This window comes from Hyla sarda, chromosome 8 (assembly GCF_029499605.1).
Source record: "Hyla sarda isolate aHylSar1 chromosome 8, aHylSar1.hap1, whole genome shotgun sequence".
Taxonomy (NCBI): Eukaryota; Metazoa; Chordata; class Amphibia; order Anura; family Hylidae; genus Hyla; species Hyla sarda.
In genome coordinates this window covers 209,156,812-209,178,508 of record NC_079196.1, presented here as the reverse complement: position 1 = coordinate 209,178,508, position 21,697 = coordinate 209,156,812, and the positions used below count along the sequence as shown (strand labels likewise).

Here is a 21,697-nt window from a genome sequence, read left to right as displayed (position 1 = left end):
ATAATACAAACCCCTTTCTCTCCAACATAATAAAATATTACCGTTATGTGGATGACATTTTGATCGTTTGGGACAGTACTCCTGACAGATTTGACGATTTCGTAAATCACATAAGTAATAATAAAATGAACATGAGATTCACTAAAAAATTCAGCGAATCATCTATGGAATTTTTGGATGTTATGCTCACAGTGGAAAATGGGCATTTTTTCACACTAGGCTATCGAAAACCCACCGCCTCCAGTAACTTGTTACATTATGACAGCTTTCATCCCGTACACACTAAACAAGCCCTCCCGTACAGTCAGTTCTTGAGATTACGTAAAATTAATAAAAAAGACGAAGACTTTTTGGCACAAGCTAAGGATCTATATAGTAGATTTTTAAAAAGAGGTTACCCCCCTCACGAACTTGATAAAGCTCTGAAAAAAGCCACCGCTATTCCCAGACTGGACCTAGTGAAAAAAACATATAAAAAGAAGAAAAAATCTGCGACCACTTCTGATCGCCCACGCTTCGTTTTTTCTTTCAAGTACAATGTGCTAGCTGAAACCATCAAGCAAGTAATAAAAAATAACTGGTTTCTTATCGAAAATGATCCGGTCTTTAAGGATGCGGCAGTCAAAAAACCTCTTGTCTCCTTTCGAAAAAGTAAAAGTATTAACAATCTGTTGGTACGTAGCGCTTTACCCACAGCTCGAAAAGAAAAGGACTGGTTATCCTCCACCGTTCCCCTGGGCAACCACAAATGTGGTAACTGCCCTCATTGCAAGTATCTCCTGCCAGGAAAATTCTTTACTTTAGGAAGCACAGATGTCAGAATTAGAGATTTCATGTGCTGTCGTACGGACTATGTCGTTTATGCTATCGTCTGCCCGTGCATGTGTTTCTATATAGGATCTACTATTAGACCCTTAAGAATACGATTCCGCGAACACCTCAGATCCATTCACACGGGGCACGGTTGTGCTAGATTAATCGAGCACATGAGATCAGCCCATCAAGGAGAAGCAGACACTATGCGATTTTTTGGCATCGAAAGGGTTAAAACGAACTCACCTGGAATAGACCGACACAGGACCTTACTTCGTTGCGAAGAGCGCTGGATCATGCGCAGTAGGGCATTAGAAGGAATGGGACTGAATGACCGGCAAGATCTTAGCGTTTTTTTGTAAATTCGCATTATTTTTTCCTTCCAACATGCCCCTGTTTTTCTTGCCCTCGCTTTTTTCGTTTTTTTCATTCTTTGATAATTATTTTGAATATATGCCCAGGTGTTCATTTTTTTCTTATTTTTTTGCATATTCCCACGTCATCAGTTCTGGCGTTTGAAATTCCCTCCTCTTCCTGCCAGCTGATGTAGCCCAGTCAGAGAAAGCGCCGGCTGGCGCGAAACTAGTCCGTTTGGCTTTTTTTCCCCTCCACGTCCTCCACCTTATGGAATTATTTTCTGCATTTTGAATAAATCTGCGATCTATCAGCAAGTACAGTGGGTGAGTGCGGTCTTTCTACCTTCTTCTCCTCGATGGTTTATGTTATCTGACATTATACCTGCACCCCCAGGTACGGCAGCACCTCAAATCATCCGGATAGCCCTTTATGCATTGCCTTAGGATTTCATTATTGTACAGGGATATATACTCTTTGGTGCCACTTTTTTTCCCTTCTCTCTTCATATAACTACTATAATACTGCACGCTATATACAAGAATAGAACTACTATAATACTGCTCCTATATACAAGAATATAACTACTATAATACTGCTCCTATATACAAGAATATAACTACTATAATACTGCTCCTATTTAGAAGAATATAACTACTATAATACTGCTCCTATGTACAAGAATATAACTACTATAATACTGCCTCATATACAAGAATATAACTACTATAATACTGCCCCTATGTACAAGAATATAACTACTATAATACTGCTCCTATATACAAGAATATAACTACTATAATGCTGCTCCTATATACAAGAATATAAATACTATAATACTGTCCCTATATACAAGAATATAACTACTATAATACTGCTCCCTATATACAAGAGTATAACTACTATAATACTGCTCCCTATATACAAGAATATAACTACTATAATACTTCTCCTTTATACAAGAATATAACTACTATAATACTACTCCTATATACAAGACTTTAACTACTATAATACTGCTCCTATATACAAGAATATAACTACTATAATACTGCTCCTATATACAAGAATATAACTATTATAATACTGCTCCTATATACAAGAATATAATTACTATAATACTGCTCCTATATACAAGAATATAACTACTATAATACTGCTCCTATATACAAGAATATAACTACTAGAATACTGCACCTATATACAAGAATATAACTACTATAATACTCCTCCTATATACAAGAATATAACTACTAGAATACTGATCCTATATACAAGAATATAACTACTATAATGCTGCTCCTATGTACAAGAATATAACTACTATAATACTGCCTCCTATATACAAGAATATAACTTCTATAATACTGCTCCTATATACAAGAATATAACTACTATAATACGGCTTCCTATAAACAAGAATATATCTACTATAATACTGTTCCTATATCTACTATAATCTCAAACGGCTGTCTGGGCATGCTGGGAGTTGAAGTTTTCAGATGGGATATAGTTTGAGACCACTGATGTTTGTAAATAAGAAATGCAAGATATATTAATAATGATCCATCCCCGTGTATACAAACACAGATATGTGTCGGGCTGTGTACAGGCTGCTGGCATTGTGCTGTACTTTGGCTAGGAGCTGCAGAGTTTGGTTCTGATGCTATATTTGGCGCGACGCTAGGCAGTGTTCCTCTGGTAATCGGCTGGGTTTCGCGTGGTGTCTGGCATTGTTTCCATGGTTCTGCTCCGGCTCTGAGCTCTATGGGGGAGATTTATCAAAACCTGTGCAGAGGAAAAGTTGTCCAGTTGCCCATAGCAACCAATCAGATCGCTTCTTTCATTTTGCAGGGGCCTTGTTAAAAATGAAAGAAGAGATCTGATTGGTTGCTATGGGCAACTGGACAACTTTTCCTCTGCACAGGTTTTGATAAATCTCCCCCTTTATTCCCAGTCTTCTGTTATCAGAGATGTGAGGTGCAGACTCCGCGCTCCATAGGAAGCCATTAGGGCAGATTTATTCTTTCAATGGCACAAGAGACCATCAACCTCCGCGCTAAGCGCCCACATTATCAGTGGGCACCGGGGTTGGTTTCATCCTCCTATAGAGCGTGAAATAATGTAAATAATAATTCCATGTTTCTTATTATTAGAGAAGGATGCGCTAAGGCATCTAATAATGGTTCATAATAGAATTCAAATATACTCTGTGCATAGAACACTACAACCCCCAATATGATGTGGCCACTGGACGTGACCGTGATACAATACTAATATAATCTATATATAGAGCACTACAACCCCCAATATGATGTGGCCACTGGACGTGACCGTGATACAATACTAATATAATCTATATATAGAGCACTACAACCCCCAATATGATGTGGCCACTGGACGTGACCGTGATACAATACTAATATAATCTATATATAGAGCACTACAACCCCCAATATGATGTGGCCACTGGACATGACCGTGATACAATGCTAATATAATCTATATATAGAACACTACAACCCCCAATATGACGAGCCCACTGGACATGACTATAAAACAATTCTACTATACTCTATACATAGAACACTACAACCCCCAATATGATGTGGCCACTGGACAGGACTATAATGCAATTATTTTATACTCTATACATAGAATACTACAACTCCCAACATGACCTGCCTTAAATATGGCCATGATGTAATCCTACTATGCTATATACATAGAACACTACAACCTCCAACATGACCCGACTACTGAATATGCTCATATTACAATCATATTATCCTTAATACATGGAACACTACAACCCTCAACATAACTTGACCACTGAATATGATTATAATACAATAATGTTAATCTCCACACATAAAACACTACAACCCTCAACATGACCTGCCATTAAATATAATCATAATAGAATTCTATTATACTCTATACAACACTACAACCCCCATCATGACAAAACACTGAATATAATCATAATCCAATTGGATCATACTCTATACCTAAAACACTACAACCCCCAGCATGACCCGACCACTGAATATAATAATACAATCCTATTATACTCTATACCTAAAACACTACAACCCCCAGCATGACCCGACCACTGAATATAATAATACAATCCTATTATACTCTATACCTAAAACACTACAACCCCCAACATGACCTGACCACTGGGCATGACTATCTTACAATTCCCTGCAAAGCAGTGTTTTCCAACCAGGGTGCCTGCAGCTGTTGCAAAACTACAACTCCCAGTATGCCTGGACAGCTGAAGGCTTGTAGTGTTCCCATTATAGCAGTGTTTCCTAACCAGTGTGCCTCTAGCTGTTGCAAAACTACAACTCCCAGCATGCCCGGACGGCCGAAGGCTTGTAGTGTTCCATTTATAGCAGTGTTTCCCAACCAGGGTGCCTCCAGCTGTTGCAAAACTACAACTCCCAGTATGCCCGGACAGAAGCCGTCACATCTTTTATACCTGCCATACAGCAAAGTCTGCGACCATCAGGTGTGCCAAGCGCTGCCTTAGATATACCAAATGGCGCCTTTTATACGTGCCAATCAAACATTTTTATTATCAGGCTCCGTCTTTTTAAAACGGATTCAAGTCAAACATTTATAACAATAAATTTACAACAAAAATATGTAATTTAGGCAAAGTTTTATCTAGAATAGTTTTATTATTTTCAGATTAAATTTTTTTTTTTCGAGCATTTAGAGATATGTTTGCAGAAAGCCCCATGGACCTATAGACAGGAGCTGTCCCATTGAAAAAAAAATGGGAAAGGTGGCTGGGCATGTTCGGTGACCTTTACAAATGTCGTTCTAGAAGGAGGTAGAGGCTGAGCCATGAGCAATTACTATTGTGTGTATCTATAATCTTACACTGTACTCCTGTTTGTGATGATAAGGAAGGCACTGCTGAGAAATGATTTGTACAGAGTAGGAAGCTTCAACTTAGTTCTAGGCCTAGTGTCCAAAATGGAAACTGCAGGATTTCAGGATTATTTAAAATGAGCACTTTCAGAATCAAAAACATTTTCTATGTTGTACATCTTGGCAAAACATTAACCTTTCTAATGTACTTCATAGAAATATCTCCTATTTATAGAAATCATGGCTTATAAAAAAGGACCACTAGGGGTCCCCATACCATTCAAAACATAATCCTGTCCGGCTGCAGCAGAATCTTTGTCCCAGGAAGTGAGGGCGGGACTAGCACTCCTCTGTCTTCACTCCTCTCCTATCAGACTGCAGCATGAAAAGGGAGAGGGGATACAGTGCAGCCTGTAGTGAAAGGTTGAAGAGACCCAGCACAGCACAGAAGACTCAGGGAGGAAGTGAATACATGGTGAGTGGGGGCGGGCTCAGTGCTTGCCTCAGGCATGCCCCTTCCTTAGCCGTGGATGTCAGAATAAGTAAGCAGCAGAACTGAGGGATTTGTTAGCCAAATACAGAAGCTAGACCCATAAAAAGACATGTAAATCATCTGCATGACCTAGTGAGGAACATATAAAAGAATAATTTTTGTCTGGGACATTACAGGTACGCTTTAAAAACATATAGTTCAATGGAAAATTGGAGAAAAACAAAACAGCAAAAACAAACTGTTCAGAACGCCGGAGCCGGCAGCTTGTGACGTCATAGCCCCGCCCCCTCATAATGTCACGTCCCGCCCCCTCAATGCAAGTCTATGGGAGGGGGCGTGGCGGCCGCCACGCCCCCTCCCATAGACTTGCATTGAGGGGGCGGGGCGTGACACCATGAGGGGACGTGGCTATGATGTCACAAGCTGCCGGCTCCGGCGTTCGGAACAGTTTGTTCCAAACTGAGCAGCGGAGTACCCCTTTAATATGAAAACCTGATTTAAACAATAAGTCATTTTCGGGTGACACATTCCCTTTCAAGCTACGTTTCGGGTTACATGGCCTTTCTCCAGTAAGTAGTAAGGGTTATAGAGGGTCCTTAGCCCATTTACTAACCCCATGAGTGCTGCATTAAACATGGATGATTCTTCTATAGCAGTGGTCTCCAAACTGCGGACCTCCAGATGTTGCAAACCAGCATGCTGGGAGTTGTAGTTTTGCAACATCTGGAGGTCCGCAGGTTGAAGACCACTGCTCTATAGCATCACTCTGGTGTCCATTGGGAAATTCTTTCCCTCTAAATGGGCATTTAGGGTTTCCATCGCCGTCCCTAAGAGGCATGGTCATCACTGTTCTAATTTTACTGTGTCGAATAAAAATACCCAGTGAGCACCCGTCTGTATCTATGTACAGCTGGTGACATACACTTTACATAGGGACACGGGCACGGTCATAGAGATCTGGAGCCCATGTTTAGCTGCCAGCTACAGGAATCGGGGTGAATCCCACTATAGTGTGTTTTGGGGTTCCTAGGTTTACAGTGATACATAATGGGGGAGATTTATTAAAACCTGTCTGGAGGAAAAGTTGCTGAGTTGCCCATAGCAACCAATCAGATCGCTTCTTTCATTTTTCAGAGGCCTAAAGTTGCTGAGTTGCCCATAGCAACCAATCAGATCGCTTCTTTCATTTTTCAGAGGCCTAAAGTTGCTTAGTTGCCCATAGCAACCAATCAGATCCCTTCTTTCATTTTTCAGAGGCCTAAAGTTGCTGAGTTGCCCATAGCAACCAATCAGATAGCTTCTTTCATTTTTCAGAGGCCTAAAGTTGCTTAGTTGCCCATAGAAACCAATCAGATCGCTTCTTTCATTTTTCAGAGGCCTAAAGTTGCTTAGTTGCCCATAGCAACCAATCAGATCGCTTCTTTCATTTTTCAGAGGCCTAAAGTTGCTGAGTTGCCCATAGCAACCAATCAGATCGCTTCTTTCATTTTTCAGAGGCCTAAAGGCCTCTGAAAAATGAAAGAAGCAATCTGATTGGTTGCTATGGGCAACTCAGCAACTTTTCCTCTAGACAGGGCAAGTGGGTGCCGGGTCTTCAGCAAAAATATCCGGGCAATAACTTTTCCTCAAGTTGTAGCGACAGGCTCAATGGTAACAAGTGTAGCACAGTGAAGGCTCAGCCTCTTAAATGAGGGTAACAAACTTCGAGGTATACCAGGTGTCCCGGTGATCCGGACTGTTCTGCAGATTAAGCTGCGATCACGCGACAGTCGTCTAGATCCGTCCAGTTTTTCTCCCGTCAAAAATAAAAACGGACAATAACGGATGCAAACGGATGTTATCCATTTGTATCCGTTTAGATCCGTTATTGTTCAGTTAATAAACAAAAAAAAAAGACATTTTTTTTTTGTTCTGACCATGCTCAGAAATAAAAACGGATCAAAAAAACTGATTTAAAAAACTGATGCAAACGGATGACATTAAAGGCTCATTCGTTTTCCATAGACTTCAATGTTAAATTTACTGTATCCGTTTTTTCTTCCATTTTTTTTTTTTTTTTTTACGGAAGAAAAAATACTGCATGTGCTACTTTTTCTGCCTTCCAAAAAATGGAAATGAGTGCAGATGGGTACAAATGGATGTAAACGGATTGTAAAAAAAAAAATCCCATTGACATGAATGGTATTTTTTTTAAACCGTTTTTAATCCATTTACAGCCTGAAAGAGCGGAACCGAAACAGGGATAAAAAAAAACGGGGACAGACGGCCTTGTGAACGCACCCTTAGCAGTGATTTTCACCTGTGCATCAGGCTGGACGAACTTCACCAGGACCAGAGCTTCTCCCTTCAGACTGTGCACACCAGGGATTTTCAGACATTGCATTGGCACCATCTATGCCGTGTAGTGGCATCCTACACCAGGTGCCCTTGCATTCCAGGTGGTCCGGACTGTTCTGCAGACTCTTCCCAGCAGTGATTTCGCCTGTACATCTGGTTGGCTGAACATCACCAGAACCAGAGGTAGCACTGTCTGTGCTATGTGGTGCTGTCATCCACCAGGTACCCTTGTATTCAAGGTGGTCCGGACTGTTCCGAAGACTCCTCCCTGCCGGGGTTTAACCTGTGCATCAGGCTGACCATACATCATCAGGACCAGAGCTTCTCCCTTCAGACTGTGCACTCCAGCGCCCTCCGCACACTACATTGACACCATCTATGCCAGTGGTTCTCAACCTTTTGTGCCTGAGTACCCCTTGACAGCCCATGCCCAAAAAATTGTACCCCCATATTAGAGACATTTTGTAATGATTATAGTATAATTCATAGGCTTTACTTTCCTCTATAACAGGCCCCCTGTTCCTTTCCCGATCTCCCCAGTTCCCCGATTTACAGGTGATGTCTTCTCTAACCGGAGTTGTTTTCTTTTCTTCTCTATCTGGCCTAGACCGCCATTAAGATTTCTACCATACAAGACGTCTCCACAGAACCAGACAAACAAACATTTTAGGCTCCTTTCTGCAGTACAATACCCACTTATTTACAAACTCCCTATGTTTATTGTCACACACAGTAATAGTACCCGCTTTGTGTCCCCATAAGGTTGTTAGGGCCACCTCTGTGCCCCCAAATATAGCTGTAGGCCCCCAAACTGCCCCCATTTATAGTTGTAGTCCACCATACTGTCCCCTTATATAGTTGTAGGCCCCAATACTGTCCCCATATATAGTTGTAGGCCTCCATACTGTCCCGCTTTGGTGCTCCACTGCTCCTCTGGTCTGGGGACCTATTGTTATGGCTCATAGCAGTAGGTCCCCCATCTGCAGGGGCAAGGGAGCAACAAATCTGATGGTAGTTACTGCCCACAGCAGCCCAGTGCCCGCGCTTCCCCTTTGCTGTCCTCCTGCTCCGCTCCTCGGTGCAGTGACGTCAGCCGACCGTTTCTTTCAAAGTGGTCCAGACCAGTAACCAGTGGCTGTGGCTGCCATTACTGATTTGTTTTCAAGTACCCCCTGGAGAACTGCTAAGTACCCCTGAGGGTACTTGTACCCCAGGTTGAGAACCACTGATCCATGCAGTGTTGTACCATCCTATACCTGGTGCTCTTGCGCTCCGAAATCTTCTGCAGACTATTCACAGCAGTGTTTCACCTGTGCATCAGACTGCCTGGACATCACCAGGACTGGAGCTTCTATCTTCAGAGGGGAGCATAAAGTATTGGTATCATACAGGGGTAGCTTCAGGTTTCTGGGTCCCAGAGGAAAATCTGTAACAAGTAGGCCTGGTGCAAGGATTTTATCCACCCTAATCAAAAGCTAATTTTGCTGCCCCCTTGACTCTGCCCATTAGCCCACCCTTTGACATGCCCCACCTTACTACTGGGGTGACACACTGTAACAAACCCCCTCCTCATGTAATCTCCTTACTACTAGGGTGACACACTGTAACAAACCTCCTCCTCATGTAATCTCCTTACTACTGGGGTGACACACTGTAACAAACCTCCTCATGTAATCACCTTACTACTGGGGTGACACACTGTAATAAACCTCCTCCTCTTGTAATCACCTTACTACTGGGGTGACACACTGTAACAAACCTCCTCCTCATGTAATCCCCTTACTACTGGGGTGACACACTGTAACAAACCTCTTCCTCATGTAATCGCCTTACTACTGGGGTGACACACTTTAACAAACCTCCTCCACATGTAATCGCCTTACTACTGGGGTGACACACTGTAATAAACCTCCTCCACATGTAATCGCCTTACTACTGGGGTGACACACTGTAACAAACCTCCTCCTCATGTAATCCCCTTACTACTGGGGTGACACACTGTAACAAACCTCCTCCTCATGTAATCTCCTTACTACTGGGGTGACACACTGTAACAAAACCCCCTCCTCGTGTAAGCTCATTACTACTGGGGTGACGCACTGTAACATACCTCCCCCTCATGTAATCTCCTTACTACTGGGGTGACACACTGTAACAAACCTCCTCCTCATGTAATCTCCTTACTACTGGGGTGACAATCTGTAACAAACCTCCTCCTCATGAAATCTCCTTACTACTGGGGTGACACACTGTAACAAACCCTCTCCCTATGTAATCACCTTACTAATGGGGTGACACACTGTAACACACCTCCTCCTCATGTAATCTCCTTACTACTGGGGTGACACACTGTAACAAACCCCCTCCTCATGTAAGCTCATTATTACTGGGGTGACACACTGTAACATACCTCCTCCTCATGCAATCTCCTTACTACTGGAGTGACACACTGTAACAAACCCCCTGCTCATGTAATCACCTTACTACTAGGGTGACACACTGTAACAAACCTCCTCCTCATGTAATCACCTTACTACTGGGGTGACACACTGTAACAAACCTCATCCTCATGTAATCTCCTTACTACTGGGGTGACACACTGTAATAAACCTCCTTCTCATGTAATCACCTTACTACTGGGGTGACACACTGTAACAAACCTCCTCCTCATGTAATCCCCTTACTACTGGGGTGACACACTGTAACAAACCTCCTCCTCATGTAATCGCCTTACTACTGGGGTGACACACTGTGACAAACCTCCTCCACATGTAATCGCCTTACTACTTGGGTGACACACTGTAACAAACCTCCTCCCCATGTAATTGCATTACTACTGGGGTGACACACTGTAACAAACCTCCTCCTCATGTAATCTCCTTACTACTGGGGTGACACACTGTAACAAAACCCCCTCCTCATGTAAGCTCATTACTACTGGGGTGACGCACTGTAACATGCCTCCCCCTCATGTAATCTCCTTACTACTGGGATAACACACTGTAACAAACCCCCTCCTCATGTAATCACCTTACTACTGGGGTGACACACTGTAACAAACCTCCTCCTCATGTAATCTCCTTACTACTGGGGTGACACACTTTAACAAACCTCCTCCTCATGTAATCTCCTTACTACTGGGGTGACACACTGTAACAAACCTCCTCCTCATGTAATCTCCTTACTACTGGGGTGACACACTGTAATAAACCTCCTCCTCATGTAATCTCCTTACTACTGGGGTGACACAATGTAACAAACCTCCTTCTCATGTAATCTCCTTACTACTGGGATGACACACTGTAACAAACCTCCTCCTCATGTAATCTCCTTACTACTGGGGTGACACACTGTAACAAACCTCCTCCTCATGTAATCGCCTTACTACTGGGGTGACACACTGTAACAAACCTCCTCCTCATGTAATCTCCTTACCACTGGGGTGATACACTGTAAGAACCTTCCTACTCATGTAATCGCCGTATTACTGAGGTGACACTGTAACAAACCTCCTCCTTATGTAATCTCCTTACTACTGGGGTGACACACTGTAACAAACCTCCTCCTCATGTAATCCCCTTACTACTGGGGTGACACACTGTAACAAACCTCCTCATGTAATCGCCTTACTACTGGGGTGAAACACTGTAACAAACCTCCTCCTCATGTAATCGCCTTACTACTGGGGTGACACACTGTAACAAACCTCCTCCTCATGTAATCCCCTTACTACTGGGGTGACACACTGTAACAAACCTCCTCATGTAATCGCCTTACTACTGGGGTGACACACTGTAACAAACCTCCTCCTCATGTAATCGCCTTACTACTGGGGTGGCACACTAACAAACCTCCTCCTCATGTAATCTCCTTACTACCGGGGTGACACACTGTAACAAAACTCCTCCTCGTGCTGCTGGCTGAGCGAGTGGTTCGGATGCTGGTTTTCTAACTTTTTTTGTGGCAGGCAGAGCGGTGCCCCCCATCAAGAGAGCACCCTAGGCGGCTGCCTATTTTGGCCTTTTGCAGAGCCGTGTGCACCATGTGACTTTTATAATAGTGGTAGCTTTCCAGGTCTGGGTGAAACTGCCACCTCTGCCCCAGTGGTCTGCAGACTGTGTACCTCCAGCTGTTGCAAAACTACAATTCCCAGCAAGGCTGTCCGGGCATGCTGGGAGTTGTAGTTTTGCAACATCTAGATGTCCACAGTTTGGATACCACTACCTTATAGCTTTGCCTAGGTGCCGTAAAACTACCCAAAAATAGTGTCATTGACTGCATGCCACCATACCATGCTGTAGAGTGCCTACATATTGAGCCGTACACTAAACCGATAACCATGCCACTACAGTGTACCATACCACCGCAACACAGTGCAAAACTAATGCCCATGTCATTATTAGACAATAGTGAGGCTCGTGTGGCAGAGGCCCTCAGAATGGTGGACACTGGGGGGCATACTGTTCTAACGCGGCCATGTCGGTATAGTTTACAGCAAGCCTGGCGGTAGTGTACAAGTGGTTGTAGTTACACACAGCTGTTTGTGGTTGACACCACCACATCCTGTAGCTGTGCTGTTAGATCCTTATACACATGTCCTCAGCTTCCTGCGCACAAAGAGGAAGCGAAAGGGGAGACAGTGAACGAAAGTGTGGTAGACCTTGGGGGGTGTATGGTAGGGATGGTATGATGTTGGTATATGAGGGGTTAATATTAACCCAGTCACTCGTGACACCAGGGTGAGGGCTGGTATGCTGAATCTATGTTCCGGCCTATCGCCGCCCTTCCCAGAAGCGATAGGTGCAATGAAATGACTGAAGGTCCACAAGTAGATTTAACTTGAACTTGAATAACTTTACTGCAGTGCTTGCAATATCCAATACGTAGTAACAGTCTCATATAACAGTTCTTAGGTTGCTTAGCGACTGGCAGAAGTTGCGGACCTTGCATGAAACTTATAGTCTCTGAATTTAGGGAATGATGTGCAGATCCGTCCGGATTTAGGGGAAATATTGGGTCCGGTGATACTGCAGGGTGCTTAGAGGATGACACTCTATAATTTAGATCATTCAGTCGTTGCCGCAAGGCCCAGGCCTAACTCACTGCGATTACTGAGATATAGGTCTTCTCTCATCAAGAGCCAGGAGAAAGAGAGCGATAAGATGGTCGCCGCTCCTTTATATGGGCAGGGGGCGTGGTGATTTTGATTGGTCCGAACGTCTGCCACTCACTTTACATGGTATCATGGGATTGCTTACATCACAGGATCTATATACATTGCAAAACCCAAAATGAGGCTAGAGATACCAAAGTGAGGACTGGAACGCATCCAGAGTGAGGCTTGGAACGCATCACATGACCCGAAGGCCCTGCGACACCATGGAAACCAGTAATTAACCATTTATATACAGAAATAATACTATATACATTATTCTATGGATAAATTAGGAATCTATACACTATAATAGAGGCCACTAGGGGCGGACTGACTAACAGATATTACTAAGTCCTAGGGACTCTGGCTACGGGGACCCATAGATAAATAAGTACCGTATGAAATGCGGTACTGGGACACCACAAACCCCTTTACTAAACATAAGTCGGCCTCGACGTCTGTCCCCTGAGACAGAGGGACTAGGACAAGAATTAGAACAGGATGCTATAGAACAGGATGATTTATATTTAAGCTAGACATCCTACTTAGACATTTGCATGCTATCTAGACACTTGAATGCTATCTAGACACTTGAATGCTATCTAGACATTTGAATGCTATCTAGACACTTAAAGGAGCTATCTATACTTTAGTTTCTAGCTTCCTATATAACTTTATAAAACTTATTATACATTTTATTAAGCTTACTAGACATTAGTTCAACTCTCTATACTGTTAGCTTCAAGCTGACTAGACATTTTGTTATCTCACACATTTTATGCCAACAATAAGTTACCTATTAGTTAGTACACGAAAGGTATTCTGGCTACCCCTAAGCTAGGTCACAGTAAGGGTGGCTGCTAGGGTCTATCGACTACACGCTACTTACCCCTTGAGCACTTTTTCAAACAACCTAATAGGTTATTCTTAGAATTACGTGTTTACTTTTGTACTAGCAAGAGCATCTACTGGCCAGGCAGAGCATCTCACACACGCAATGAATAAAGAAGAGAAGTGTCCTGAGGATCCTATGTTTGATCATAGCGGTCCTGCCAAAGTCTGTGGGAAATTTGCTGAAAGCCTCTTGATGTTTCTTAGCCACCCGGATGACTCCTTCCACCTGTTCCTTGGGGGTGTCTTCGTCCCCTATCTGCAGCTGGTTCCACCAAGGTTCTGCAGGGCTCTGGTCAGGTCCAGATTGGACCATCTGTGACTTCAAGACTACATCTCTGATGTCTAGATGGTGTAACGTAGCCACTGGGGTGTATTTGGGTAGCTGGACAGCAACTTGAGAGAGATTGATAAGCCTCACTGGGACCTTCCCATTCTGCACGGTCACAAGGCTTCGAGCAGCTCGTACCAAGGGACAATCTTCCAGCAGAAGGGGCTCCAAGAGCGCTTGGTAATCTTGACTTTTCACCCCGGGTCGGGCACGGCACCAAATAACTGTCTCTGTCTGTGGCTGTAGGCTAATGGCTCGGTTATCTTGAGTCCTTACTCGGCAGATTTCTCCATGATGGTTCACGAACTTCTGTTCTGCTTGAAGGGTTTTGAGGTGGTGTTGGGCAGCTCGCCGGCCTGGGGGTGACAAGTGAGGGAGAGATGCATGCAGTGCACAGACAATATCATCAAAACAGTGCCTCATAATATTCATGCCTAAAATGAAATCGGCCGCTCCCTCATCTCTAACATTTGTGACGATCACCCCTTGCCTTCCTAACACATGTTTTCCCACCTGCACCGTGGGCTCCCAGTAACCATTTCTGGGTACTGGTTTCCCGTTCCCTTCAATTACTCTAAAGTCCGCTTCCTGAGGATCACACAACCTTTCTGGGCCCCAGTACTTATAGAAAAACCCCTGTGGGATAGTGGATACCTGAGACCCCATATCTATCAGAGCTTGTAACGGGACACCTTCAATCATCACCTGTACATAGAGGCAAGCAGCTATGTACATAGATAGTCCTCTCTTGTCGCTGGTTGATTCTGGACCTTCAATCTCTAGTCCTGGGGTGCGGTCCTCGACCCCAGGGGACACCCGTTTAAAGCCCAGCATTGGCTCTTCCAATGTCCATTCTTGTTACAATAACTGCAAACAGGTCTTTGGCTTCCAGGAGGTCTCACAAGAGGAACACTAGGTGAAGTGACAGGGCGAGGGTCAGCCTTCTTAGATGGTGGTGTTGCAGATCTGGAAGGGTTTGGCCGTACTGCCATTTCTTTGAAAGCCTTGGCTAACTGTTCAATGTCCTGTTTAATGTCTTGTAAGTCATCTGTCCAAGGGTTAGGATTAGATGTTGGTGGGGCAGATTGAGAAGGGACAGGCGGTTGGGGCGAAGGACCCTGAGAGTCTATAGTAGGGACACTAATTTCTTCTGTCTGAGGCCCCGATTCTATTACTTTCACCGCTAGTCTCTTAAAGGCTGGGAAGGCCATGTCGGGATTCCGTACGGCCAGCATCCTAAGTTGGGCTTTATCCCATTTGTTTAGTGCCCCCTCTATAAAACGGTCCATCAGTACTCGATTGCCCTGATTGGGCATGATGCCATCCAACTTCTGCACCGCCTCTAATGTGCTCTGCAAAGCCACTGCATATGCTCGGAGGGTCTCACCTGGCTTCTGGCGTTGTTCATAGAGTCGGAGGCGTACCTCTGAGGGGGGAGTGAGATTCAAACACTTGAGAAAGTCCTTCAAAAATCTGTCCCACTGTGGCCTTATTGGCCACTGGCCAGGTGCGAAGTTCTTCCAAGGCGGGTCCCTGGAGTTGTCCCAGAAGCAGTTGTACCTGTTGATGAGGGGGAAGTGCATAAAATGCAAAGAAGCTGTAGAATTTCTCTTTAAAGTCTCTTAGTGTAAAAGGGTCACCATTATAGGCGGGAAGTACAGGATTCCCCAAAAAGACAGGTGCAGCAACTGGGGCTCCCAACACATAGGGAGAGACTGAGGGTGGACTGGTTGGGTCCTGTTCTGCCGGTGTTGGAGGTCTTGCCGGCATCATAGGCAGGGCACGCCCTTGGGAGGTCAAGAGTGCTGGTGAGGGCAGCAATATTCTTCTAGCTGAGGGTGGAGACCCTGTTGGGAGCATTGCCCCCTTGCTGTTCAGGTGGGGACTGTGGGACTGCAGGTTCCGACATTTTCGTATTGGTTGTACTGGCACTTTAAATAGACCTCGGATTCCTAGGTCCCAGGGAAATACGCAATTGTTCTTTAATCTGGAACTTGAGTGCGTAGATTTCAAACTTGAGAGCGGTGACCTGAAACTCAACAGCTTTTAATTGGAATTTGAGTGCGTTGATCGGCAGCTGGAGCGATTCTATGCAGGACTTCAATTTGGTAATCTGATGTCTCAGAGTCCCGTACTGCTCCGGTTCTTCACAGATTTTAGCCTGTTGGCGCACTCTGCACCTTTTCCCGCGGTGGGCTGTCTCTCTTTGCTGGTTTCTGGCCTTAGGCTCCGACAAAATGGCCACCGCGGCACCGAGGGCTTTGGTGGGCGGGGTCTCTGGATCACGTGCGCTGGTATGTCCCGCACTGACTTGTAACTCTGCAGTACTGTTCGCCTCCCCCTTACTTTACATGCGCACTTCCTCCACACAGCACCGTGCGCGCAACCCCTTACTCCGGAGTATAAGTCACAGTACATTAATAAAGTTCACTTCTTAGGGGGAGTACACTTTCACTAGTGGCAATGGTAGGCACACACCCGAATCCTGTTCGCGCAACGCCAAAAAGGCTTTGTGGTAGCCCTTGGGGGGTGTATGGTAGGGATGGTATGATGTTGGTATATGAGGGGTTAATATTAACCCAGTCACTCGTGACGCCAGGGTGAGGGCTGGTATGCTGAATCTATGTTCCGGCCTATCGCCGCCCTTCCAAGAAGCGATAGGTGCAATGAAATGACTGAAGGTCCACAAGTAGATTTAACTTGAACTTGAATAACTTTACAGCAGTGCTTGCAATATCCAATACGTAGTAACAGTCTCATATAACAGTTCTTAGGTTGCTTAGCGACTGGCAGAAGTTGCGGACCTTGCATGAAACTTATAGTCTCTGAATTTAGGGAATGATGTGCAGATCTGTCCGGATTTAGGGGAAATATTGGGTCCGGTGATACTGCAGAGTGCTTAGGGGATGACACACTCTATAATTTAGATCATTCAGCCGTTGCCGCAAGGCTCAGGCCTAACTCACTGCGATTACTGAAATATAGGTCTTCTCTCATCAAGAGCCAGGAGAAAGAGAGCGATAAGATTGCCGCCGCTCCCTTATATGGGCAGGGGGCGTGGCGATTTTGATTGGTCCGAACGTCTGCCACTCACTTTACATGGTATCATGGGATTGCTTACATCACAGGATCTATATACATTGCAAAACCCAAAATGAGGCTAGAGATACCAAAGTGAGGCCTGAAACGCATCCAGAATGAGGCTTGGAACGCATCACATGACCCGAAGGCCCTGCAACACCATGGAAACCAGTAATTAACCATTTATATACAGAAATAATACTATATACATTATTCTATGGATAAATTAGGAATCTATACACTATAATAGAGGCAACTAGGGGCGGACTGACTAACAGAGATTACTAAGTCCTAGGGACTCTGGCTACGGGGACCCATAGATAAATAAGTACCGTATGAAATGCGGTACTGGTACACCACAAAAGTGACCACTGCGCCGGCTCTGCTACATGATAATGACAGCTAAGAGCTGCAGACGCCCTCAGTTATGGTCACTTTTACTGGAGCGATTAGGTAACATTTTATTACTACAGAGAAAGAGGTTATAACATTTCCTGATGATATCAGTCACCCCCCCCCCTCCCAAAAAGACGATGAACACATCACCCACGTGACCCTTACATAAGTCTATCCATCTATCTATCTATCTATCTATCTCATATCTATCTATTTATCTCATATCTATCTATCTATCTCATATCTATCTATCTATCTATCTATCTCCTATCTATCTATCTCATATCTATCTATCTATCTCATATTTATCTATCTCATATTTATCTATCTCATATCTATCTATCTATCTTACATCTATCTATCTCATATCTATCTATCTATATATCTCCTATCTATCTCATATCTATCTCATATATATATATATCTATCTATTTATCTCATATCTATCTATCATCTATCTATCTCATATCTATCTATCTCATATCTATCTATCTATCTATCTATCTATCTATCTATCTCATATCTATCTATCTCATATCTATCTATCTCATATCTATCTATCTCATATCTATCTATCTCATATCTATCTATTTATCTATCTATCTATCTATCTATCTATCTAGGAAAAGAACAGGCAACAGCACTCCAATAAGGTGCAAATAAACGGTCTTTATTCACACAAACGTGATGGCGACATTTCGGCTGGCTCACCCAGCCATTATGAAGCCACCCCATCACTTTTGTATGGACTTATAGGAGTGCTGCTCTCTTTGGATTTTTTTTAAAATCTATCTATCTATCTATCTCATATCTATCTATTTATCTCATATATATCTATCTCATATCTATCTATCTCATATCTATCTATTTATCTCATATCTATCTATCTCATATCTATCTATATGACTGTTGAGACCCAATTAGCTCCTAGCAGGCTATAACTACCCCTCCCCATTACTACAATAAATAATTAAATAATAACTGACACAACAACAATTTAACTTTTTCGTGGGTGGGGATCGGCCACAGCTTTATTTATAAAATTACTTATATAAATAACAATTTAACTGTAACAAAGACACCGATTGGCTTCTTACCAACCCGAGAGGTCCTGCCACACCGTCCTGTGTGGAGGTCTACCCCGGGTTGACCCCGCTTTCACCGTCTTCTTACCGCCAAGCTGTGACTTACAATAAACAGAGATACAAAAAAGGGAGGGAGGGCAAATCTCTGGGTCCTGGGCAGATTGAGGGCTATAAATACCCAGGGGAGGGCCCCTGAAAGCCCGGGAAACTATTAACAACCTGATTGGTGCACTCCTTCCCCTCCACCCATGGGACATACCACTATAGCCTCTGGCAAGTTTTACATGCGGGGGAGGGGGCTAAAACATTGCCTGTATATTTCTTAACCCCGGGTTGACCCCGCTTTCACCGACTTCTTATCGCCACGGAGGAGACCAGTTAGCCCTACACTGGGCTCCGACCCCCACCCAAGAAATACTGGATAGCTAACACCTGGGGCCACTTCAGCCCCCCGGACACACCCAACACATTTCCTCTCCAGGAAATCCGCCCAACACTTTTCCTCTCCAGGAAATCCACCCAACACATTTCCTCTCCAGGAAATCCGAGGTACCTGCCGCCAGGACCATTTTTATTTTTTTTTGTTAAATAACTCGTGTGAACTCCACTCTCAGACTCGCCCATACACCATAGAATGCCGCAGCACTCACACCACCTTGCGGAAAGCCGCTCTCAAAACAAAAACACATATGAGAAACATCAAACTGGGCGAAAATACAACATGCAGATCGCCCGCACCCCACGCGCAGCGCTACCCTCTCCGGAAACCCAGCCACCTCCGCCGGCCCCGATACAAAAAGAGAGCAAATCCCGAACTCACAAAACCCCATCCTATCAAAGAAAAGCCAAAACCCAAAACAGACAAAAAACCTGAAACTGAATAATCGGGGGCGGGGAGCAAAAAGAAAAAAGGGGGGGGGGGGCCACCGCCGCCCAGTCAACAACCGGATGACAACGGAAAAAACTGTAATTCGCGGACCCTCATGCAGCACAAGCTGCGTGACCCGGATCGCCTAAGCAGTCTCAGACCGACAGTCTCCTTCCATGGGACACCCAAGTCCCATGGAAGGAGACGAGGAGAAAGGAAGTGCCCCATCCGCATAGCCCCGAAAAAGCTAGCGCAAAACCTCGGATGAGAAAAAACTTCGCAAAAGCGACAACCAAAAACCCAACCCACAGCCGCCACCAAGCAACCCAAAAGCTGATAGGAAAAACCGGTCGCCGACTGCAAGACCACTCACTCGCGGGCCCAGCCCCTAGATATACAATAACAGCAAACACCCCCTGCCATGTGCCGTGCGGCAACCGCACCCCACTGGATCGCAGCACAGCGGGAAAGCCACCCAACATCACATACTAAGAATGTTATTTGGATGCACGGAGAACACAGCCCAAATCTCGAACCTCCTTGGAGAGGTGACACAGCAGTTAACTTCCGTCATCACATCCTATTAAAACGAAATAGGAAATCAAACATCAGAGCCTCGTAAGGTTACCACAAGGGGCATTCCAAGTATGAAAAACAAATCCCCTATCCACAGACCATTTGGAACCTCCTGGACCCTTCTCGACTGTAGACATCCCGGACTCCACACCAACACCAACCACTCGCAAGCGCCTTACCGTGAGTCGCAGGACCCACCAAAGCGGACCAAGAAATACACCACTCTGCACGATGACCCATGGGCCAGCCACACAAGCAAACCTTCCAACTCCACCCGAGGGAGCAACCTCTGCAACCACTGCCAGAGAAAACGGGACAAAACATCAACACCCAGTACCGACCCCAAGGAGCATAGCTCCAAAATAAATAGTAATTCCAAACAGCAAAGAACTGGGTGCAACAAGCCGAGCACAGGAAAAAGCCAAAAAAGAGATAATAGCAGTGACAAGGCACCGAATGTCAGACCGACAACACACCACGATCACTCAAATCACACCCTAGAAAAGAAGAAAGGTATCACCAAATTAGAGCGCAATCAAGCGCAGGGGCCACGTAAACCCACACAGTACCGTTACAATTCTAGAACATGAGCTGCCAAAGATAGCACCCAAAGTCCCACATCCACACCAAGGGAAAAGCGCAAACAAAACCCAAGCATGGCAGAAACCCCCCTACTACTAAGACCCAGGGTAAACCCCCCCCCCTGCAGCACCACTGGGAAACCAAACCACACCAACAACCAACCAAACCCGCCACATCTGAGAACAGAGCAAGCTCCCCGTGAGCCGCAACGGGGGACTGAAAGCAGGCCTGTCCACTGCACGACTCATGAAAAACCCCAAGCAACTGAAACGTCAGCCCTTAGCGCACCCGGGGCACATCTGCGGGGGCACAGACACCACACACCCTCAGCAGCCAGAGACAACCTGCAGGAAAAAACTCCGCCCAGAACCATATTCCCCGTGGAACATTCAGTAAACTAGCAAGGATCAGAAACAGGGCACCTAGCAAGCCCCAAGGAAACCAAAACAGAGAAAACGCAATCACTCCCTGACCACAGGAAAGCAGCAGACCAACGCCAATGCGGCATGCGGAAGCCATGCTAATCTTTACTGTATCGTTCCAATTTTAACATATGTGCTGCCGAAGCGAGCACAAAATATGGAACACTTCACAAAGTTGCATGTCAGCCTTGCAGCAACAAACCACACCCCAACAAGCGTAGAGCACAGGAGAATCACCCTCCGGAATACCATCATGAAAAGAACTCACAAGGCAAGACAAACGGATACTCACCGGAGACTCAAGTGAAACTTACCCACTGCCACATCAGCTAAAGCACCCAGCACGACATACAGGAGTCCCATGCCTACCAGAGATTGGGAGCAAAACAGGAAAAAACATCAGACAAATACACCAGGACAAATGG

General features: G+C 44.8%; 1 pseudogene; it reads right to left on the bottom strand.

Annotated features, from left to right (window-relative positions):
* Positions 1-21,356: 21,356 nt before the first annotated feature.
* LOC130290152 (U6 spliceosomal RNA) lies at positions 21,357-21,424 on the bottom strand (annotated as a pseudogene).
* Positions 21,425-21,697: the final 273 nt, after the last annotated feature.